This window comes from Cavia porcellus, unplaced genomic scaffold (assembly GCF_034190915.1).
Source record: "Cavia porcellus strain 051 isolate PalLab524CR breed Dunkin Hartley unplaced genomic scaffold, mCavPor4.1 scaffold_19, whole genome shotgun sequence".
Classification (NCBI taxonomy): Eukaryota; Metazoa; Chordata; class Mammalia; order Rodentia; family Caviidae; genus Cavia; species Cavia porcellus.
The window spans coordinates 2447647-2471640 of record NW_026947502.1 but is presented as its reverse complement, the minus strand read 5'-3'; the positions used below and the strand labels follow the sequence as shown (position 1 = coordinate 2471640).

The 23994-nt window shown below is 54.8% G+C and overlaps 1 protein-coding gene and 1 long non-coding RNA gene across 2 annotated transcripts in view; one reads left to right on the top strand and one right to left on the bottom strand.

The window, feature by feature from the left end:
* Positions 1–23994, bottom strand: part of Col23a1 (collagen type XXIII alpha 1 chain) — a 250231-nt gene that overhangs the window by 196854 nt on the left and 29383 nt on the right. The gene's annotated exons all lie outside the window — the stretch shown is intronic.
* On the top strand, positions 14907–19584 carry LOC134471566 (uncharacterized). Its single transcript, XR_010041007.1, has 2 exons — positions 14907–18682; positions 19369–19584. It is a non-coding gene; the product is annotated as an uncharacterized LOC134471566 (long non-coding RNA).

Sequence of the window (23994 nt, the reverse complement as noted above, 5' to 3'; positions counted from 1 at the left end):
GACAGAGATCTCTGTCTGTGGTGCTCTCTGTGTGGCTTGAGCATGTAGCAGACCTACCAGACTTCACTGTTTACACTGAACAAGTGCTCTCAGCACGGCTTCTTTATAGTCCTATAATTAGAAGTTTAAATGCTACGATCATTGAGCCTAAGTAAATTTATATTTTATGTCCCTTAAAAAAAACAAACATATTTTTCTTTTTCACAACGCTACCCAATGCTGGAACGACTGTGCTGAGATTGGCTCTGCCACCCCGCAGTGCAAACAGACACAACGCTCTCAGAACCACACAGGCACACAGGGGACAGGAACGCTCTGCGAGGGCTCCGGGGAATGTACAGGGGAGTTCAGTCACCATGGAAACCAACTCAGAGCATCCTCAAAAAACTAGCACTAGAGATTCCATCTGAGCCCACTACACTTCATTTGGCTATGTTCTTGAAAGAATTAAAAACATCATACTGTACCACACCTACATACTCATCTTTATAGAGTGCAATTCCAACAGCTAAACTCTGGAAACGGCCTCGATACCTGTCAACAAATGCATGGACAAAGAAAATGTGGTATGCATACATGATGGAGTATTACTCAGCCATAAAGAGAATGAATTCCCATGCTGTTTGCAGGAAAATGGACAGAGATAATTATATTCAATGAAATTAGTCAGACACAGAAAGTTAACTATCACACGGTTTCTCTTATATGAGAGACTTATAAATAAATGAATGAATGAATAAAATAAAGGAGACATGATGAGAAGGAGGAAGACAGACTCTTGGAGATGAGGCAGGGAGCCAGGGGAGGTACAGGGGCAAAGGTAAAGCAACTGAAAATTGTCAAGATAAGTTTTATGTACGTGGCAACTCCCCAAATTAGCATCACACACTTATTATAAACATACACACAAGAAAAGAAAACGTTGGCAAAACATCCTGAGGAAAAGAAGATGTTTGCAAGAAACCCACTCCTGGAAATTTACCTTAACTAAACAAGAGAAAAAGTTAATTTGCATAAACAATCATGTAGGTACCGGAAAATTATGCATTATTTCACATTTATGTCATATAGATTACCCAGAAATTACATTTTAAAGTAGCAAAATTTTTAGTTTTCTGTTCTCATTTCCTCCATTTTAACGTTTGTCAACTTTTTATTGAATTTTCTCAAAACTTTTTTTTTGGTGACTTAGTTACTTTTCTTTCACTGCTGAGATAAAATGCCCGACACCCAAAATTAAGGAAGGTGAAATTTATTTAGCTCACAGTTTGTGGAGGTTTCAGTCCATAATCAGCTGGCTCCAAAGAAGAGTGGCCAAAAGCAACCAAAGGGGGAGCGTAAGCCTCTTTTCCTCCCTTATTTTGTAAGCTGGCTACCCTCCCCTGCCTCCCCCAGGACCAGTGTAGCACGCACACCATCTGCTTGCCTTCCTCTTGCACAGGCTGAGGATGGTTACAAAGTGAGGGCCCTGACTGCTGCTGAGTCCCCTAGTGAAGCTTCTAAACTTCTCAAGTCCACACAATGAATCAACCATTATAACAGCCTAGAGTGTGACAGCAGCCTAGGGCAGGTCCTGTGCACTCTGGGATGCAGAACTGCTGAGTCACCTAATTAAGCTTCTAAACTTCTCAGGCTGACACCATGTATCAACCAGTACAGTGACAGGAAAAGACTATTCAGCAGCCACCTTAGGAACACACCAAAGCTGGCTGTGATCCGGAATGCTGGAAGCTATTACCTTGTAGCTTCTCCATGAGAGGAAATCATCCATGTCCCCTTTTTATGAACAGATTAACTGTCTCATGAGAGAGGCTTCAGATCTGCTCCAGAGACACCAGAGTTGGGGATCCTCTCTGCATGGAAACGCGACCTGCAATCCTGTGTCCCTTCACAAGGGGACGCACCCTGGGACAAGGTTGTGAGGCAGAGCCGTGGCTGTGTACAGGTCAGAGTGTGTGGTGCGAACACAAAGACAGCTCGGTGGCTGGAGGAGATACAGTCTCAAGGGACCAGTCTTCTGTGTGGCCCACGCCTCGCAGCTGTAGGAGTGAGCACATGTGTGTGTACATGACTCTCTTTGCTGAAATATTATTTCTAAGCAGAAAACGGGAACGGGCCCAAGTGACCAGCAGGAGAAAACTAGTTGGAAACTCATTGGCACATGGGTGTGGTGACTTCCTCTGCACTGATGACCTTTGGACGTGCAATGAACCCCATAGGGCTTTGGGGAGCGAGAGACACCGCAGTGGCACTGACTGTATGTCTGCTCCATGAGGGAGGGTCCACCTGCACACCCAGGGATACAGATGCCCCATCTGCACCATCCAGTGTGAGAGAGACCAGTCATTTCTATGCACGTCCACTGTCTGACACGGTCCCTGTCCAGCAAGGAGAGAGCCCCACATCCACCGGGCACCAGGAGGAAGGACGTGACAAGATGGCACCATGTGCTCCCAGGTGCCAGGACATCAGCAGCCCTCCTGAAGCAGAGTGACCTTGGGGTGAGGTGGTGTTGCCTCTTGCTTGCTCGGTTCAGCGCAGTGAAGATGCAGGACCTGGGCTTGCAGGAAGGGTGGACACGCAGCTCTGTGGGAACCTGCAAACCCCAAACCTAGATGGAGCTGCAAGGCACTGGGCCTCCATGAGGGCAGCTAAGCCTCCCTTTGGACCTGTGGCCAGCCTGGTGGGGCTGCTCTGCTCTGCCACGGTCCGCACCCCTTCTTAGTCACACCTCCCGTGGTGCAGATAACTGAAGTGCCCTGTCCCTGGGTCAGGCGGCAGGGAAGGGGTGGGGCAGCACTGGCACCTGCAGTCACTCACACCACACCAGCCATTGTGTGTGCCCTGTGGCAAGGAGGGCAGAAGAAGAATGTTCCAGAAGCTTGGTCTTTAGGGGACTGACAGAGGGAACCAAGAAAAAATGCCAGCCAGTGAGTATGAAAGCACCTCCAGCCTGACCCTGAGGATGGCTGCCTTTGGTAGAGGCCAGGAGGCGGTGGCAACCTTAATAATTAGCACGCAGGGGATACTTATTGTGATGCCAGTAATAAAGGCTGCACCTTCCTAGCTCATCAACTGTGTCAGATACGAGGTGGGTGCTCTTAGATAGCTGACTGACAAGTGAGGAAACTGAGGCAACCAGCCCAAGATGGCACAGCTGGGGAGGGACAGAGCCAGGACTCGGGTCCAGGCTGTAGTGTGTGAGTGTGTGTGTGTGTGTGTGTACCTCAAAGTTCTGCAGCACAGAAGTAGGCGTGGGCTCAGAGGCTAAGGCTGAGCTGGCGGCGGGCTGGGTCCTTCCTGGAGACCCCAGGCAGAATCCACTCCCTGCTCCCGCCCCTGTCTGGTGCCACTCGCTTGGCTCCTCCCATGGTAAGGCTGATGCCCTCTTTCCGTGTCGGCTGTCGGGGCGCCTCTCTCCGGTCTGCCTTTCTCCCCTGCCCTCTGCTTGTCACTATTTTTGAGGTGCAGCAGCACAGCTATAACATAAGAAAACTGCACCTCCACGAGGCGTAAACCCCCACGCAGGGTGCTAGTGCATTCATAGAGAAGAACCCGGCACCCACCTCCGGAGCGCGTTCCTCGTCCAAAGCTGTACTCTCTGCCCATCAAACCCGCCCCAGCCCGGAGCCCCGCTCCGCCTCCCAGCTCTGAATCTGCCTTCCTCGGTGCCTCTGATGAGCGCGGTGATCTTGCGTTTCTCCTTCTCCGCTAGTGGAATGTCCTCAAGGCTCATCGTGTTTGTTTGCCGAGAGGTCAGGTTTTCCTCCCTCTCTCAGGCTGACGGTGTCCTGTCACACAGATGGACCACACACGGGTCATCCAGGAGCCCACTAAAGGACACCGGGTTGTTCCCACATTTTAGCTGCCGTGAGTAATGCTGCCGCCGGGCACGGGTGCAGCCATCTGCTCATATTCTTGCTTTCAATTCTTTGGAATTCCAGAAGTGGGATCACTGGCGACTGGGGATTCCCCTGGCAGTGTGCGGGGAGCTGCCGTACGACTTCCCACAGTAGTTTTGCCATTTCACGTGCTGAGTTGAGCGAGGCTGGCTTTGTCCGGAGCCTTCTCAGTGTTCTCAGTCTGAGCAGGGTGCTCGGGTGCAGGAGCAGAGCAGGAGGGAGGTGGGCAGAGGGCGAGAAGAACCTATCCTGGCGGCCTGGAGGTGACAGCCCGAGGTGCAGGGCAGAGACACACGGATGGGACACAGAGGGAAACCGGGAGTCACTTGTGTTCTAAGGAAAGGGAGATCTGATCACAGCGTTTCAGAAGACTGCTTTAGTGACAGCTCCTGGACTGGGCCGAGGGGGCGACAGGTGACATGAAACAGGCACTGTGTCCCGCTGTGCTCTGCCAGAGTCCTTGAGACACTTCCGTCATTCGCTAGCTCGTCCGCAGCCTGACGCTTTATGCTTTGTAACCACTGAGTACCCCATCTCGGGTCCACAGAGTGGAACTGACCTGGCCTCACGGCTCTGCAGGGAAGCTGGCCAGGTCACTGCCCCGACACACAAAGCAGCCACTCTGAGATTCCAGAGGCGAGGACCAGCGTAGAAAAATCTTATAACTGACTTGCACGAGAGGGAGATAAGTACCACGGCCCACACAGGAGCTGCTCATGTCTTCCCGGCCTCCGCCTTCAATTCTTCACAAGGCACAGGTTGGTCTCCTCCACAGAGGCAGACGCCCGCCGGGAATTCTGAATATGACTCAGCAGCTTTGGAGTGTGGCTTCGAAATTCATAAATACGCTGAGTCTCCTTGCTGTGTTCTGCAGAACGCCCAACTTCCCCTCTACCATCCCCGGCCCAGTGAAAATTGCATCACCCTCTTTGAAGCAGGGCTTGCCATGTGGAGCAAAGCTGTTGTCCGTGTGGACGCCACCCACTTGGGCTGTGTGCTGTGCAAACTCCGCAGCAGCTGAGCTGCAGATGTCAGGAGGCCGGGCTCAGGCCCCCCCCCCCGGCCCTCCTGGGGACGTCTGCCGTGGGATGTTTCCTCCACTAGCCACGCCACCAGCCCCAGGCCCTGGGTCCATCCTCCCCATCCCGCTTCTCAACCTCCGTCTGCCTTCGAACCCATGCAGCCCTTTCTTCAGTCTGCCCGCCCTGATGAGGACATCATTAAATGTCACTGGGCAGCCAGGAATGGGTGAGTGACAGGTGTGAGGCTGCCCTGGTGTTGCAGGGTGTACCCCAAAGCAGCACCAGTACAGATCGGTGCAGAGGGTTCCGTGGTGTGGAGGTCACTGACCAGGTGGAGAAGGACCAGGCGGAGGTGGCGGGGAGGGCGCACCAGGTACGCGAGTCCCCTGCAGCCCCCAGGGCCCTTCCTCGTCCCGTCCACTCAGTTCCTGTCTCCTCCAACCCACCTGCCAGTTCTCAGCCTCGGCACTGCCTCTCCATCACCCCCACACAGAAATCACCCGGTCTCCTCGCCCGTGTCTCCCTTTGCCTGTCCACACCTGGCCTGCTCCTTCATGCGCTGACCTCTGCCCTCCATGCTGCACTGGCCGCTCAGCTGCCCACACAGCAGGCACGCCCCCTCTCCTGGACACCCTGCCCACACCTGTGCGTCCAGCCTCTGGCCACTCATCTCCTTTTCCTTTTTGCTTCTCCTAATGCCACGAATAAGGAACAGCAAGGTTTTGGGGTTCTGTGTTGCTGAGTCCAGCAGACTCATTAGAGTACTGGGGGTCATCCTGCCTCGCCCGGCTCCCCCCATGTCTGGTTGCTCAGGCCCTCTCTCCTGTCTGTGTGTCTGTCCCCTTCTGCTCTGTCTTCCTGACACCCCTCGCCTCCTCCGGATCTATTACAGTCACTCCTGAGCAGCAGGCCCAGTGTTCCTGAGATCCACCCAGGCCAGCACCCAGAGAGACCCCAGCCCCTCTCCTAATGCCCTCTCCTGCCCAAGGAAGCCCGAGTAGCCAACAATTCCACTCTAAACGTCTGTAGATGGAGTGGCCCCTAGCATCTGCTCCTAGCCCCAAACCCCTGGCAGCCTGCAGACAGACCAAGCACCTGCCAGAGGTCCACTCCCCTGAGCCAGCCTGCCACCCACTAAAATGCAAGTGTGATCAAACGCACTCCCTCCCCATCGGCTCTTCGGCTCTTCGATTGTGGTACAGAGGCACAAAGGATCTGAATGCTGTGGTGTGGCTCTTGAATGTCCCCAAGGGTCGAAGGCCTGGGCCCCAGCCTGTGGTGCCCCAGGGAAGCACTGGGGCTTCTGGGAAGTGGGTCTGTGGAAAGAAGTCAGGTCACTGGCGTGTGTCCCCCCCTTCCTTGCCACCACGTGGTATGACATGCTTCCCCCATCAAGCTCTCCCCACTGTGATGTCAGCTGCACCACAGGCCCCCCTGGGACAGGGCCACACAGCCACGTACTGCAGCCTGTGAACCGTGAGCCCGAGCAGTGCAAAGTGGAGCCAGTCCTCTCGGCTGGTCTGCGACAGCACGGGGCAGCTGGCTGACGGCCTGCTCTCCGGCCACCTTCTCCTGCTCCAGGTTACTGCGTCTGCCTGCTTTTCCACGCCCCACCCTCACTCTCAGGCACCACTGCTGCTTGCCCCCCACGCTGGAACCTCCTTCCCAGGCTGCTCCACGCTCCCTCTCACCTTCCAGACACCACTTTGTCTGACTCGGGGTGAACTTCACGTGCCCTCTTTCCATTTCCTTCTTACGGCCCCCGCTGTAGTGTGTGGGGATGGCACACAGGCCCTACGAGCTAGCCCACCCCTACCTGCCTTTCTCGGTCACTTCCCTTTCCAAGTGTCCCGCTTCAAGGCCCAGAGGTTCCTGATGCCCCATGAGGGCACGTGTGGCATCCCTGTGCCTCGTTTATCCTGATGCCAAGTGTGTGAGCAAGGGCTGGAGAAGGGGTCCTCCTGTGCATGGGCTGAGCCGTCGGCAGCTGTGGCATGGAAAGCGTCTATTACGAAGCGGGGACCCCTGCCGACACCAGGCCAAGGCCAGGCTGAGACAGGGACTCCTGATCTGAAGAGCCACGGTCCCCACCCTACTCCACCATACCCACCCACCTGCCCATGGCCGAGTCATACACAAACTTCGGGGACAGCCAGGAGAGCCCCAGCGGCCGTCAGTCTCCTCCCACGACCAAAGCCCTCCCACCGCTTCTGTGTCTAAGAATCAGTTCCAAGACCCCGGGTGAGCCCTAAAACCACGGAAAATACCAAACCCTGAGATTTAACGCCTTTTCATTTTCAACCAAAGACTTACGCGCTGCTGGCCGTGACCTCTACATTTCCAAGTGTGACAGCAAAACCAGCACAAATTTCTTTTTCCTTCCTCGTAATTTCACGGCTAGAAAAACCGTTCTAACTTCAGATCTTAGAAACCGCAGCAGAGGGCTTTTTTTTCTTTCCTCAAATCAGGAACTTTTACCTTTTTGCCTACAGGAAGCACCGCCTGGTTTCTCTGACACTAGCACCCTTATTTGGGTTTGGGGCCATTAAGTAAAAACAGAGGGGATCCCACGAATATCAGCACTGCAGTGCAAGAGCAAGCGACCTGGTAAGAGACGGCTGGTAATGGGCGGGCAGTGCACACGGCGTGGATTCCCGGACAAAGGTATGACGCGTGTCCTGTGTAGGTGGAGGGAGCGTTCGTCATGCTACTCAGAACCGTGTGCAGCTCTAAGGCTTGTGGAATTTTCCATCTCATGGCTGATCCTGCATCCCTGAAGCGGTGGAAAGGAAAAGCACACTCCATGCTCAAGGTCCAGAACAGCTCCTAGCGCCTAACACAGCCTGCAGCATGAATGGATGAGCAGATAAAATCAAATATGCACCCCAGAGAGGAGGGGAGAGAACTCAACAAGCTGAGACCAGCACCAAGCCCTGGGATCTGTCCACTGCGAGCCCAGGGGGGCGAGGAGGGACCGGACAGTCTTAGATCCAGCCCGAGGAGAGGCCCAGCCTGGGCAGGGTTCCTTTCCTGGTTCACCTCTCAGTGTGTCAGCCTGCTTTACTGAACATCATGTTGCAGTCTGCTGATCTTTTTTCCCTCTTTAGCATCCCCACACCCCCAGCCCGTATTTTGCAGAGAAGGAAACTTCAAGTTTAGGGACCGAAAGCGTCAAAACAAAACCCAGGCTGCAAAGCCAGGGCCCTCTGACCATGTAGCTCACAGTGCCAGCGGTTGCTGCAAATGGACGTAGGCTGGCCACTCTCAAAGGCACCCTGGGGCCAGGTGAGACCACGGGCAGGAAAGGCAGGACTGTGGGCTCCCGGAGGTGAATGCCTGAGAAACAGCTCTGGCAGGCGCTGCCACTGGGAAGCTGGCTCTGTGCTTCCTGTCTCCCAGTGTTTCCAAGATAAATCTGCAATCAGGACTTTGAGTCAGTGCTCTTGATCTTTAACACATGCTGGATGGGTACATCTCATGGGGATAGCTCCAGGGAAGTGGCCAGCCAAGGGAGCAGCTGGGGATGGGGACACAGGAAACCATTCCAGGCCACGCCCACAGTGACCCCTCTTCAGGCCAAACCTCGCCTCCCAAAAGGAAGTCAGCCATAAACACAACATCTAACCACCTTCTCCTTCCCAAATCCCCACCTAGGAGCCCTGGAGACCTCACAGGACACCTCGATCTAAACCAACAGCCTCCCACCAGCCGCTGCGCACAGGAGCCCCCACCTGCTCATGGCACCGGCCCTGGGGCCACACTTGTAATGCTGTGCCTGGGAGGCACCGAAGATCCAGATGCAGCCATTACAACACGAGGGCATCTTCAAGCACAAAGAAGAGCACAGTGCTAGTTTCCAGTTCAGAGCACACCACCCTGGGAAATGGTTTCGCTACACAAAAGTCCACAAGCTGTGTGATTCCATTCAGGAAATATCCACAGCCAGCAGATTCACAGAGCTAGAAAGTGGACCAGAGGCCCCAGGGGCCGGAGAAGGGGGTACAGAGATGACCGCTTAATGATCAGGGCTTCTATTTGAGGTGAAGAAAAATGCCAGAAATAGATGGCGGTGACTGTAGCCAAAAATACTACAAATGTAATCAATACCACCGAATCATGCTCCTAAAAACACAAAATTGGAAATTTTATGTTATATACTTTTTATTGCAATAGAACACTTTTTTTAAAAAAATAAGAAGGTTCTAACAAACGGTTGGTGTTAGAGTTTTCTGGTGCAATAGAGAAGAGAAGAAAGGAAAAAGCGAAAGTGGCCATTAGTTGAGCATGCAGGGAGGAGAAGAGCCCACAACCCTCAGGGGATGGACAACCCTCGGGGCTGGACAACCCTCAGGGGCTGGACAACCCTCGGGGGCTGGGCTTTCTTCTTCTGCCTGGATACCGAAGGACAGAGGGTTACTGACCTCTGATCGGAAGTGGCCCATGGGGCAGGCATTGATAATGTGCAAGGAACTGACTGGAATTTTCTTCCAGTGCGAACGGGAAAGTAACAATTTGGGCCTAAGGGGAAGAAGGAGGGAGTGGCCCTCAGGGCAAGCGCCTGCACCTTGGCCTCCGCCATGTGAGGCCACCACCATAACTGCCAGTAACTTATATAGGACAAGAACCTCTCGGTCCGTTCTTCTAGTTTGTCTGAGGAACCCTGTCACCCCTGGCTGTGTCAGCGTTTCAGGGCTAACGCGATGAGCATGTCCTGGGTCCTTCGAGCCCCACATGCGGAATGGAATTTGGAAACATGACCTGAGTATTTTGCTTTCTGTAATCTACAGGCAGAAAAGGGGGAAATGAAGACCTAACCGGGGAACTTACTGCTGTGGGGAGCAATCAGCCATGGAATAGGTCCTGAAACCGAGGACAACGGGGCGGTGCTCCCTGCAGGATGAGGAGGGTGAGCGTGTGCGTGTGTGCGCACACGTGTGTTCGCCTGCTGTCTCCATCTTCACACAGTCTGAGGACACCACCAGCATCAAAAGCCGTAACCCAGGCAGGCACCAAGAGCCCGCACAGGGCACACCCAGAGGTCAGGGCCAGAGTATAGGGACTGATGATCACACCAGGGATGCTTTTCCTGTAAAGTCCTCCTCGGTTTCTAATCTAGAGTGAGTATCCCTCATGGAAATGCTTGGGACCAGCACCGCTTTGGATTTCCGACTTGGGACCATGCATTTGCATAAATGCATGCCAGGAATAAGACCCAAATTTAAACATAACATTCAGGGGTGTTTTATGTCCTCCTGTATCTGTACTCTGCTGGTGACTCCATATCATGCTTTAAAAGTATCCACACCTTCACTGCAGCCTCCCGCTGCCTGGCCTGTCAGCCCTCAGCATGTCCTGGACAGGGCGGTGTTTTAGATTCTGGATTTTTGGATTAGGAATGCTCATGCATGAGAAGAAAGCTCATCTCGAACCTCAGGAACCAAGGCGGCCACAGGTACAGTGTTAGCACACACAGGGTTTCAGTCTGAGCTGTGAGCCCTGTCCCAAACACAACTTTCGCATCAGAACTAAATCTCTGCTAGCATCTGGGGCCTCTGTCCCCCAGAGGCCGTGTGTTAAACACAGGCTTGGTCCCGGTGGCCTTCTTAGGGGAAGGGGAGCTCCAAGCTGCAGGGCCAGGGGCCAGTCTCCCCGCCCAGGCAGGCGATGGGGGGCGGAGGGCACGCCAGGGCCTGGTGTCTGCCTCTCTCCCCTCTCTGCAGCCTGGCTGCTGCTCCTCCCGCCATGCGCTCTCACCATGGAGCCATCACAGGCCCAAGAGCAACACAGTGCTCTGCCACGGCCTGACACCTCTGTCAGCCAGCGCTGCTGTTCTCTCTTACTAGGCTGGTTCTTCCTCTGGGAAACCATCCCAGTAACACACTGGTGGGAGCCATCTACGGGGCCCAGCCAGAGCAGCACAGTTCCTGTTTAAACCACGGGCTAAAATCGCCATGCTCTGGGTTCATGGAAATGCTGGGATATGGCTTTTGGTTTTGTTTGGTTTTGTTTTGTTTTGTCTTTTTCATTTTTATCGGTACCCGGGATCGAACTCACGACTGCCTGCTTGCAAGAGCTAAACCTCCAGCCCCCTGGGATATGGCTTTTCTCATCCTCTTCTTTCACTCCCTGCCATGCATTACCAGTGCCTCGAACCAGCTCCACTGCCGGACCAGGGGTGCTGGAGAAACACGAACCACACCGCCAGGCAGAAACCCCCTGAGACCTTGAACAATGAACAGTAGGGAGAAAGCGCTGTCCAGTGCGGTCAGCACGCTTCCTGGAGGTTGCTGGCCTCCCTCCAAGGGTCAGGGCTGTGTGGGGTGCGATTCTGAGGAGAGGCGCGGGCTGGTACCCGGGCTCTGAATGGGGCTTTCGCTCACAGCAAGAGCAATTTCTGGAAACCTCTTCTGTGTGTGGTGGTTCAGTCAAGCGACCCCTGTGTGAGTGTGAGTGCAAGTGTGAGAGAGTGTGTGTGAGTGTGCGTGTGTGTGCTTGTGTGGCTGAGGGTTGAACCCAGGGCCTGCACTGAGCCACGTCCCCAGCCTTCTTTATTCTTTATTTACGGTCCAGGGCCTCACTAAGCGGCTAAGTTACCCCAGGGAGGCTTCAGCTCACAGTGTCCCTGCCTTGGCCTCCCCGAGGGCTGGGAAGCAGGTGTGAGCCATTGCACTGGACTATTCCAGTGACTTCTGAGATGCAGACATCCTGAGTAAGGACCTGGTTCTGTGTCCCAGGGTCAGGGCTCCACAGAATGATGACTTTCAGGAACGCTTTTATCTTCAAAGCTTAGAACCTGGACTAAATTAGCTGAAAAAGCAAGACTATCGCCTGCCTTGACTGAGAACTCCGTGAAGAGCCAGGCCCTCCACAACATGGAGACTCCCTTCCCTGTCCCCCGGCTTCATACCTCTCTGCAGTGCGGCCCCACAAGCTCAGAGAAAAAGGTCCTCCTGTTCTCAAAAGGCCCAGGTCCGCACAGACTCCGCCTCTCCTGGGGATGTTGGGTTGTGTGCTTCCTGCCGGAGCCCTGCAGTGAGATCAGCCTGCTCCACGCCACGCAGCCTAGCGGGGGACAGGCTACCAAGGGAACCCAGGCCAGGGCAGACACCATCCAGGAGAGATAGCCCTTGTGCAGCAAGGACAAAGGGCCTGGGGATGCTGAGCCTCAAGCTGACTGGCCTCGGCTCCTCCCGGGCTCCCAGTGTAGGCACTGGGCCGCTGCCCTGACGCTGCAGCCACCTCCGCAGCTGCTCCATGCTGTGGGCAGCCCTTGCCCCGCGGATACTCTGAGGCCTCCTAGAGACGCCTGTGTGGAGTCCTGCGGGCCACACAGTTGGATAAATCACTCCTGTGTCCACTTGCTCCACAGTGGGTGTTTATAAGCCCCGCAGTCTGCCGGGCTCCACTGATACACAAGCTACCCGTCCACCCTGCAGACTCCTGAAGGTAAGCGTTGCCTCCATGTCAAAGATGAAGAAACGAAGGCAACAGAAGTCACTTCCCCGCTGAGCTTGCCCAGCCAGACAGTCACCGCTACGACGGTGACTCTGATCCCAAGAGCAGGACAAAGATAACTCATCCAGTGCTCACAGGAAAACCTTCGTCCAACAGGGAAGCCAGGCAGATGCAGCCGTGGGCAGCCCAGCCGAGGGCAGCAGCCATGCAGAACAGTCCTGAGCGCTTCGCACCAGTTCAGCAGCCTGGAGACGCAGCAGCCTCTGGTCTCGTCTCCCAAGACCTCACGATACCCAAATGCAAAGAAAGCTGAAGCAGGAAATACAGGCAGCCGCAGGAAGTGAGCTCCCCAGCCACTGGGGAGGGGAGAAGGCAGAGGACGGAGCAACCGGTGACTTCCTGGGGGAGGTGGCACTGGAGCCACCTGGAGGACAGAGGGCATGGGGTAGATTCTCGGCTGGGGAATGAGCTGGAAAGGCCCTAGAGGCCTGGGCACACATGGTCTGCTGTCCCAGCATCCCCCACTCTTCTACTGTGTCCCCCCAGCTCCTGGTGGGAACCACCGTTGCCAAGCTCAGCCAAGCAGTCTGGGAGGGGATACCCCGTCTCCTGACCCAAGAGAGGCCGAGCAAGGTGCCCATCCACCAGGACAGGAGCCACTGGCATTTACTGGGACCACGCTGGGACGTGGAGCACCAGGAAACCAAGCAACCCCTCCCCCCGCCTGTTTGTTTTGTTCAACTTGAATATACATGAAAGCATGGACAGCTATATAGAAGAGAACGAGAAACTACGACAGCCATCAGTGACTTGTCTGGTTTTGAAGACCTAAATCGCCCTCCTAATTCTGTTCAGATCAGTTTTATACTATGTTCTTTTGTATGAATTCTCTGTACATGAAGACATGGACAACTATTTGGAAGAAAACAAGAGACAATATGATAGTGAAGATCTCAGGTCACCTAGCTTTGAAATTTATCTCTTACATTGCTTGCTTATGTCCTATTTTGTTCTGTTTTGTGTTTAATTTTACGCCTTTTAAAATAAAAAAAAATAAAATAAAAATACTACCTGTTTCTAAACGCTGTGTTTCTCACATTTTGTGCAACTGTTGCGTCAGGTAGCAACTCTTAGAATTAACCGGGTATCGAAAATTAACCAGGTATTGTTTGCTTTTCAGTCAGGCTGGGTCTTTGCAAAGAAGCCACACTCCTGAACGTGTTCCGTACCAGTTGATCTGCAGCCCCGCTCCAGGACGCCTGGCTCTTCTTAAATCCCAGAATGGTGAGGTAAGCCCTAAAGAAAAGGGCACTGAATTTAAAACCTACAGCTGCACGGTGGTTTCAGCATGTCAGCACCCGGTCCATCAAAAAGCAGAGGTCACTTCTGTCCCTTTCCAGATGCCCCAGCTTTTGTGGCTTGCTTCTGATGACTAGAATGTGGCAGCAGTGAAGCTACGTGGCTTCCAGGCCAGTTAGAAAAGGCGGCACAGCCTCCCTCTGCTCTGCCGGCATGCTGAGCTTGGCACCCAACAGCCATCCTGTGAGGAAGCCCAGCAGCCTCACGGGAGATCCCGGGGTAGAGTCCAGTCACAGCTCCTTCCAATCAGCTGCCAGACAGGGAGTGTGTGAAGCTCCCCATGTCTCAGCTCAGGCTCCCACCTAACCCTGGGCAGAGCAGAATCTGACTGAAGCTGTGCAGTTTGAGGGTTCTTGGAATACAGCACTAGATAACGGTGACAAGATGGAAGAGACCTCAGAGATCACGGACACTGAACTCATCTATTTCACAGATGGAAAATGTACAGAAGACAAGAGACTCGGCTCAGGGGGGCCAGGACGCAAGCCCAGGTCTCTTCGCAACAAGTGTAGTGCTCCTGACTGAGCACTAGAAGCTGACATAACTCTTTCCCTAATCCCTCATTCTAAATGGGATCAGGTGCTTGGAAAGGGGGATCCACAAGGCAGTGAGGGTGGGGCACCCGGGATGGGCCGGTGTCCTTGTAAGAAGGACAGACGGGAGCTCCTGCTCTCTCTCGTACCGAGGTCTGCAGCCAGGGAAAGGGCTTCTCCAAGCCCCCTCACTGTGGCCCTGACCTCAGCTTCCAGCCTCCAGAAAGGGACGCTGAGTGGCACCCCACCAACGATGACTTGTCAGAGCGGCCGAGCCTGGTGGGGGCCCTCAGCCTGAGTCATGGGGGCAGAGGACAATCAGGTCACCCTCCAGAGACCCACTTTCCCAACTGCAAGAGTGGAGGCCGTGGTGAGGACCAGCAAGACTGCACCTGTCACAGTGCGTGGGAAGCAGGCTTCTCTGCGTGTGTTTAAATGAACCATCGTTTTCTAGTGTGGTGAAATATATGTAACACACAATTCAGCGTTTCCGCTATCAGCAAGTGCATCACCCAGTAGCTTTAGATGAACACACACTGTCATACTGTCGACAACCCTTCTGTCTCCAGAACTGTTCATCCTCCCGAACTGAGACTCCATCCCATTCCACAGTGACCCCACTCCCGCCACTTCCATGTCTACAAGTCCCCCAAAGCCTCGGGCAGTCATGGTGGGGCTTTCAGAGGCGGCTGGGTCTGCAGTGTGATGCTGGGATCAAGGCTGTGTGCTTACTGACTCAGCCCACTGACTGGCTGGCACAGCGCTGGGTGTGGACAACAGGAAGTCACCTAGAGGAAGGATGAAAGGGACAGGCAGTGGCAGCTGCTTCACCGCCCTGCGGCCTGCCCTGCCGTGGGCTGTTCCCCCTCTGCAGCGTCCCTCTGCCAGGCCACCCTGCCTCGGAGCCGGTCGACTCTGCACGGAAACCTCTGCACACTGTGAGCTGCACTAGTCCGGCCCTCTTTAACTTTCAGGATAATCAGCAGTGTGCCTCAGCAACAAGAAAACGAAGCCCGAGACGCTCCCCAATCCCAGCCACAGTCTCTGGCACGCTACTCTCCGTCTCCACAAATCTGGCCGCTGTGTGTCGCTCCCGTGAGAGGGATCACACACTCTCTGCCCACCCAGCTTCATTTAGTGTAATGTCCTCCCGATGCGTCCACGCTGAGGCCTGAAGAACCATCTCTCTTCTGAAGAGTAAATAATACTCCACTCACTGTGCCTTTCTGCTACACTGCACGCACCCATCCATCTCTAGGACAGTATCATCAAACCATGAGCCCAGGTGAACGTGAGGGCCCCTCCTCCTCCTCATAATCACCCCCAAAGAGTCGGGGCACCGTGCAGAGCTCGGCACACTCTTGGTTTCTCACGGTCACCCAGGAATGGAATGCAGGGGGGCACCAGAGACCGCGCCGGCCTGGCCATCTGCAGCAAGCGGCCTTTTGTGCTTTATTTGTTTCTTTTCTTCTCACTGCCAGGGACCCACAGTTTTGTAAAATACATTAAAATGACAACATGGTAGAATAAAATTTAAAAGACAAAAAAATGAAAGCATTTGGCCATTAAAAAAAGTTAGACTCAGCAGACACAAAATTACTGGGAAAACTGCTAAAATGCTTCCAAGTGTTCCCGGTTTCTGCTCTGCCCTGTTACAGACCCACAGCTCGGGGCTGGCACAGCGACCCGACCCGCAGCTGTGTTCTGAGCCACGAGAAGCGCAGCCACTAAGTGACCACAGCGAGGCCCCCCAGCATACTCTGCTGCCCATGGCAGGGTCTGGCTGTAAGAATCAACGAAGCCAAGGAGTCAGCAGCTCTGCTCCTCAGTGCCGCCCCAAGGCAGTGGAACAGCATGTTCCCATAAAACCGGCCGGGAACGTTCGTGGCAGTAAATGGGATGTCAGGGTGTGCACAGCCGGAGAAGCGACTACCAGACCGCGGCGCTCCACAGGAGACCAGGAGGAAGGGCTGACGCACGCGGCCACGTGGATGAACCTGGACCAGGTAACACTATGGAAAAGAAGCCGGTATGAAGCTCAGACTCCGCACAACTGTGGCTGCGTGAAAGGTTCGGCATGCACAGAAGCAGGAAGGGCTGAGCAACGGTGTCTGAGGCCAGAAGACGCCAGGACGATGGGTAACGGGAGACAGTCTCTCTGTGGGGTGGTGGGACACTCCAAAGCCCTGAGGGGTATGGAAAATCCTGGGCCCTGTGTGGCTTGGAGGTGGAGCATATGTGCAGCCGGTTCCATCCCCTCAGCCCACTGCTTGGATTATTTAATGTTATGCTTTGTTGTTTGTTTTTGTCTTTTTGAGATTATTTTGTAGCCCAGGTTGATCTCAAATTTGTAACAATCGCCCTGCCTCAGCCTCCCAAGTGCTGGGATTACAGCCATGTGCCACCATACCTGGCTAATTTTAAATAGACGAACCGTAAGGCACATTAACTGTATCTCAATAAAGCTGCTATGAAAAATGAAGCAGTGGCCAGGGATGTAGCTCAGTGGCACAAGCACCTGCCTGGCAGGCACAAGGTCATGAGTTCAATCCCTGGTACCAAAAAGTAAAAAAATAAATAAATAATGAAGCCACATTCTGAGGCTGTTAAAATGACTGAATTACTTATGTAAAGCCTAAAGAAAATTCTAGACCTGGGTGAATTCTTTCAGGTACGAAAAAAGCAACACTCGAGTTTAACACAACGGTCTCCAAAACACAGAAACTAATTCCCAGCTTGTTTCATGATTACAACCTTGACCCCAAGACCTGGCACCAGAAGAAAGGGCATCAGACCACCTCCCCACAGAGACAGTTCAGTCTCCCAACAAAATCTTAGCAAACGGGACACAGCGACAACACACGGCGCAGCAGGCCAGGGCTGTCCCAGGAACGCAAGGTGCAAGGTGCTGCCCGCCAGCTGGGCCGGAGGAGGAAAGCATGTGCCATCTGGGAGGCACGGGTTGTAACTTTAGGGGCTGCTCACTGTTTACCCCAAGCTCAGCTACGAAACCAGGACACCTGCGCTCGCCAGTGAGCTGAGCCCTCTCCAAGGTCCCTGCCAGAACCCGGAGCCAAGGAAAGAAACAAGGCTTAGGAGGCTGGCACGGGACAAGGGGAGCTCTATTTATAGACCTGGGCCAGAAAATACATGGAAAATCTAGAGGCCATTAAGCCCTGAGGATTAATAGTGAGCGCAGCAAGGTCTCAGGATGCAAGAAGAATAAGCAAAGTCCCCCACAGCTCAGAAGGCGAATTTTACACAGAAATAAAGCGTTACTTAAAATAGCACCAAGGGTAAATGCCTAACCGTAAATCCCATGGGACACACGAGCCCCACCCCCACCCCACACAGAGTGCTACAAGGCAACCTCAGAGAAAGACTCGGGCCCCAGAGTGGCAGACCCTGCCCGGGTATCCACGCCCGGCTCTGTCCACTGTCGCTCCTTCTCGGCATGTATTCACGTTCAGAGAATCTCAGCAGGCTTCTTTAAGTTTTGTTTTATTGTTATTGTTATTTTTTAGAAACTGGTAAAGTGATCCTAAAACATATACAGAGGGCAGGCATTATGACGCATACCTGTAATCCTAGCTATTCCGGAGGCTGAGGCAGGAAGATTGCAGGTTCAAGGCCAGCTTGGGCAGCTCAGTGAGCCCCTGTCTCAAAAACAAAACAAAACAAAAAAAGGCTGAGGCTGTGGAGCGCTTCCCTAGCATGTGCCAGGCTCTGGCTCTAACTCCAAACACCAGTGTTTAAATAAAAATTCAGAAATGCAATGCAAATGGCCAAGGACAGCCAAAGGAATCTTTAAGAGCAAAACACAATTGGATCTCCACATTTACTATGAGTTTTTCTTAATTGAAATAAGGTGGCGTTGGCACATGGATGGAAAAGGAAGTCCAGAAAAAGATCTGAAATGACTAAAAGAAACAAGAAAAAAGAAAAAGTCAAGTTCTGGGAGGCTGCGAGAGACAGGAACCTGGACGCTTGGTGAGACCGCCACCCGCCTAAGGAAACCATTTGGTGCCGTTTACTAAACTTTTAACGTGTCTCAAGCCCAGAAATTCCATTGTGAGGCATAAACATGACAAAAGTAAACATATATCTTCCCGGCAAGACACACACAAGACTGCCCACAGTATCACCCCTAGTAGCCAGAAACGGACACTACCCAAACATCAGGCAACAGCACACCAAAAACGGTAAATAAACACATCAGTGAGCCACCCACAACTCCACACAGCAGCATGGACGGATCGGACCAACAGAGCGGGACCACGGATGCAGGGGACTCCGTGGCAGGCGCTCCCAAGCCTACGGAGCCGGAAGCAGGCCACGCTGTGACGGATGGGAGCCCCGCTGTCCTGGGGCACGGGGGAGGCAGTCATGTGCAACTTCCAGAAGTGGACAGGTGTGTCCTGTTGTTATAATAAGCGGTGTTGCCTGTGGCAGGTTCCGTTTGGACACAGTGTTTGCAAGAGGAGGCAGGGAGAGAGGCACAGAGGTCTCCTGGTGTGCAAGCTGGTGGCAGAGCCAGCAGATCAGGAAGCCAGCCTCTCCCCGCTTCCCTGGCTGGCCAGCTGGCCACTCTGGCCCCCGACCCGGAGGCAGAAGGAGCTGGAAACAAACCGGAGGCTTTGCAGTGGAAAGGTTAAAACTGCGGGTACGGAGGAGAATGTGGAAAATGTCCAGGGAGAAGGAAAACCAACAAGGGCCAGCACAGTGGGGGCCACAGGCCATGGCTTGTGACGGGGACTGGGCATCGGAGGGCTGGGGACTGACTGTGACAGCGTTGAAAGGCACCTCAGGGCCATGGGTAGAACTCAGTGGCGTAAGTGCCTTCCAGCAAGGGAAGGATCCTGAGCTCGAAACCTGGCACCAAATAAAAAACCACATCAGACTGGATTATCTTACTTCTGTATCGCATAAAGTGTGCGCATGTTTAAGCACAGAAAAAGCCTGACACCAGGCGAACTGACAACGCGTTTACACTCCAGGGCGCAGGACTGGATACAGCAAGAGGAAGGCTTTTTTTTTAAATTAAAATTGTGGTTTTTGTCTTGTTTTGTTTTGTGTTTGTTTTTGTTTTTGAGACAGGTTGTCTTGCTCTGTAGTCCAGGCTGGCCTTGAACTCATGGTAATCCTCCTGCCTCAGCCTCCTGACTGCTGAAACGCAGAACTGGGATCCTTTTATGAAGTGCGCCAAGGACATTTTAGTGCCTCTCTCCCTGCCTCATGTTAAGAATACTTTGTATCAAAACAGAACTTGCCACAGGCAATGACACATAGTAAATTTGCAGCTTTTAAGAAGTACACTTTGTGTTATTTCATTTTATTGCATTTTTTGGAGACAGTCTTTTTTGTTACCCGTTTGTCTCTAACTCCTTGGCTCAAGTGATCTCTTGCCTCGGCCTTCAGAGTAGCGAAGTGCAGGCGTGGCACCACTCCTAACAATGTACATGCACATGTGTACTCCAGTGACAGGACAGTGCTACGGAGATGGGAAAGGGACTCTGGGGTCGCTGGGGGACTCCTGAGTAGAAACGGGCTGTGCTGGTTGGCAGTGAAGCCACTGGACAGTCCTGAGCAGCCTGGAGTGCAGCGGAGTCCCAGGGCAAGGTCGGCCAGGAGGAAGGAGCCAGCGCTCCCCAGCCGAGGTCCCAGCCACGTGCAGCGGGTGGATCCGTGGCCTGCACCACACCCACCCCGTAGTGCCACCACCTGCTCCCCGAGATCTGCTGCATATTGGGTGATTCCAAAGCTCTGCTCCCATGAAGCCCAAGGCCAGAGCACCCTGTGGGTGCTGCCGGGAAGGCCCTGGGCTCCCTGGGTCCTTGAGATGAGGCCCCTCGCCCCTCAGAGACTGCCAGGCTAACACCTTCACCTCCCTGATAATCACAGAGTCTCTGGGGTTCTGGTACATGAACGGTACACAAACACTCAGACCAGAGGGCAACAGCACCCCCCTCACGGCACCCCCATCCCAGTCTTCATCCCACATTCCCTCCCGTCCCCCAACAGCATCCCGATGGTCCTGAGGAGGGAGGGACCCCAGCGCAGCTCTCAGGGAGCTCAGAATCCAGGGAGCAGGATGTATACTTTGGGGTACAGCCAGAAGTCAGAGCTGGAAAACTTTGCACTCTTAGAAATGATCCGAATTCTGCCGTGGAGGTAGGGACAGCGGCCACCATTCCCAGGCAGTGCCACCTCCCTCGGGAGGGGGTTTCTGCCCTCCCCAGTTCTCCCCCTGGTCCCTTCCCACCCACAAAGACCACATGGGCCACAGCCAGACACCACCTCCCACAGCCCACAGGGCACCCTGCACGCACAGGCAAGGCCGTCTCAGCCCTGCCACGGAGGCTGCTGCAGAGATGCAGGCTCGGGTCCAGGCTATGCTTGACTCTCATGCCCAGTGACACAACCCTGAAGTCACAGGGTGCAGCTACACCCAGTGCTCTGCTCTGCGAGGCTGCCCCTCTGTGCCTAGGACAGCGCGGTCGGCTGCGGGTGATCAGCTTGCTGATGATCCCTGGGACCCTGGCCCTCCCCAGGCTCCCTTCTTCCCTGCGCCCTGGGTGACACCAGAGGCCCTGCACAGCTGACAGCTGCCCTGGAGCTGCCCCTGCAGGCCCCCTGGACAGCTGCTCAGTCCCGTGGGATGCTGCATAAGAGCCCCTAGGGCCCAAGCAGGAGCGGCTGCACGGTGGGGAGCCTGGTAAAGCTGAGGGGTGAAGGCACCATATGGCAAAGGCTTCTGTTTTTTTCCCTTTTTCCCTTCCCCTTCCCCTTCTCTTTCCCTTCCTCTTCCCTTCCTTTCCTTTCCCTCCCTTTTCTTTTGTGATGTCCAGCAATGAACCCAGGGCTTCCACCCCCAGCTGCACCACGGGCCCATTTTGTTGTTTTTCGTTTGTTGTTTTTGGAGACAGGGTCACACTGGGCTTGAACTCAGGATCCTCCTGCTTCAGCCACGCCTCCCAGAATGCTGGGGTGACAAGGGTGCCCCACCACGCCCAGCTGGGGTAACCGTCTCTGCCCGTACTGCCTGTTTCTGTTGGGCTGACGACGGAAGGCAGGCTGAGGGTGAGGGCTTCGTGCAGAAGCCACCTCTGCCCCTACCAGGGGCTGAAGGGCAGAGAGCAGCGGCGGTGGAGAGGCAGGCGCAGAGGTGGCCTTCGGGCCCTGACAGGCGTCTGTCTGGGACGACCAGGTCCTCACAGTGCCCACACGTGATGGTGCAGGTGGCCTGGGGCTGGCGCAGTGGGAGCTGCACGGGCCATGCGTGTGGCGCCGCATGCAGGGGCGGGGCTGCCAGCTGTCTCCCTGCAGGAACATATTTCTCTGGCACCGATCTGACTCCTCTGGAAAGGGACTTTGGCCGAACCACAGCAGATGCGAGTGATTTTCCATCCTCAGCCCAGGGGCAAAGGCAGAACTCAGCAGAGCCTGCTGCGGCCCAGGGGCACCCGAGACCAGCAAGGAGGAACGGGTCAGGGCTGGAGCCCTAGGAAGGACACAGGGGTGGTGGGGTGTGATGGGCAGGCCCTCATGATGCTGTGAGCAGCGCCGGACACAGCACAACGCAGGACGGGCACTGACAGCCGCGTGGGCTGACTTAGAGTTTACTGCCCTTCTGGGAACGGTCCTCTGTCAGACCTGTCACCATTGCTTCGAGTCACATTTATAAAAGGAGCCCAAATTCACGCGCTGCTGTCCCCTCTCCAACACCCAGGGGGCCAGGACTGCACTGAGGACCTAGTCACTGTTTTCAGCTTTTCCTTCCAAGCCAGGGACTGGCTCAGTGGCTACACTGCCAGGCTGGGCTCAGACTCGAGATCTACCTGCCTCAGCCTCCGTATGCTCCTTAGGAAGTGCAGGGCTTGCCCTCCCTCCCGCCATGCCCTGTCCCCAAGGACTCCCTGGGCCATGGAGGGTGACAGGTGAGGCAGCGACACGGCTGAGGGCCCACAGCGTGGTGGGGTCACAACGCCGGGGCCACCCATTGTGCCGAAAATGAGGGATGTTCCTCAGACAGGCCTCGAAAAACCAGCACCTTCTTTAAGATGCTGGTTTTAACTGCAGTGACAACTGACATAGTCAGAGTACAGCGCCGTGTTTCACTCAGTGTGCTGAGCAGCAATCGAGTGGAAGCATTCAGCGGATCCATCAGGTCACATGTTTATCACATCTCTGTGGTGGGAACATCACCTCTCCTGGCCTCTGTGGAATATTCAGTAGGTCCTGCTACTGTGGTCCCTCGGTTGCAACACAGAACCCCCAAAACTTGTTCTGCCTGTGTGACCCTGGCTTGGCATCTGCTGGCCCAGCTCCCTCCCCTGCCCCTTCCGGCCCGGCCTCTGGTAACCATTAGGCTCCTGATTCCATGAGCTCAGCTTCCTCAGACTTCACCCAAGAGTGAGTCATGCGGATTCCTCTGTCCTCACTCACTCCACTTAATGTCGTCCAGTTCCAGCCGCGTGGCCGCACATGCCCAGGCCCTGTCCTGGGGAGCCGGGAAGTAGCCTTCATCCACTTGTCCACCTGTGGACACACAGGTTGACCCCAGCCTGGCTGCTGTGAACCGGGTGTGACAACGGGGAGAAGCAGCACACAGGTTCTGGGCAGAAGGCGCAGCGGGGAAACTGAGTCACTCCTAAAGGGATGTGAAGGTGATGTGATCTGAGAGAGAAAACAGTTCAGGGTGGGAGCCAGGAATCAGCTTGAGAAATGCAAAGCCAGGGACCAGCTGCCCGGCCTGCAAGGCTGTGGAGACCCACGGAGGGGGCCCCCCCAAGGCCACACGGCCCCACAGCCCAAAGAAGACCCGCAGGGCCAAGGTGGACGAGGGTGTGAAGGAGGCGCAGGGGGAGGACAGAAGGACTGACTGCTGGAGAGAAAGAAGGGGGAGAAAGGAAAGCCAGGCAGAGACGGAGAGGTGCTGGGGTGGGAGGGAAGTGTGCAGGTCAGCACGGGGCTCCGCCAGGCACCCAGATGTCACCCTGGGTCTGCACCGCGTGCGGGGCCAGACAGAACTGTTTAACTGGCCACCTCTGAGCAAAGAGAAATGTGGGGGACACCAACCATGGGAGCCTCTGCAGAACAAACGGCGCCCCCAGGAAGACAGGCTCAGGCCTCAGACGGCACAAGGCTGCTCCGCGGTCTCCAGCCTTCAGGGCCGGAGCGACAGCCCCAGCAGAACCACCCAGCTGCAGACTTGAGACTTGCCAGCCTCCGTAATTAGGTGAGGGGGTTCAGAAAAGCATGTACCTCATATTCCTGAGCGCAAGTGACCCTCCAGCCTCAGCCTCCCGAGCTGCTGAGACTACAGAAGAGTGCCAGCTCGCTGGCTTGCCCCCCTCCCCGACCCCACGGGTGCATTTCCCGTTGTACTTTGCTCACCGATGCTACACGTGCACTAGAAACCATACCTCCAATTTTGAGTTTTGATTTTTTCCTCAGGCACTGCAGTACTTTTCACCCTCTCAAACTGTGACCCCAAAATGTCTCCAGACATTGTGAGCTGATGTCCAGGGGCGAAGGCCTGCAGGCCGAGCAGCAGTCACTGCTCCATGGTGCTGGCCTCAGGCCACTCAGGCAAAGTCCAGGTGGACTGGGAATTTCAGAGTGACTGTTTTCTCATGATCTGTGGGCAGCTCCAAGGTCCGCCTGGGTCCTCTACGTCCCTGTGGGATATTCTCGGGCTAGGACCCGGAGTGAGGAGCAGGT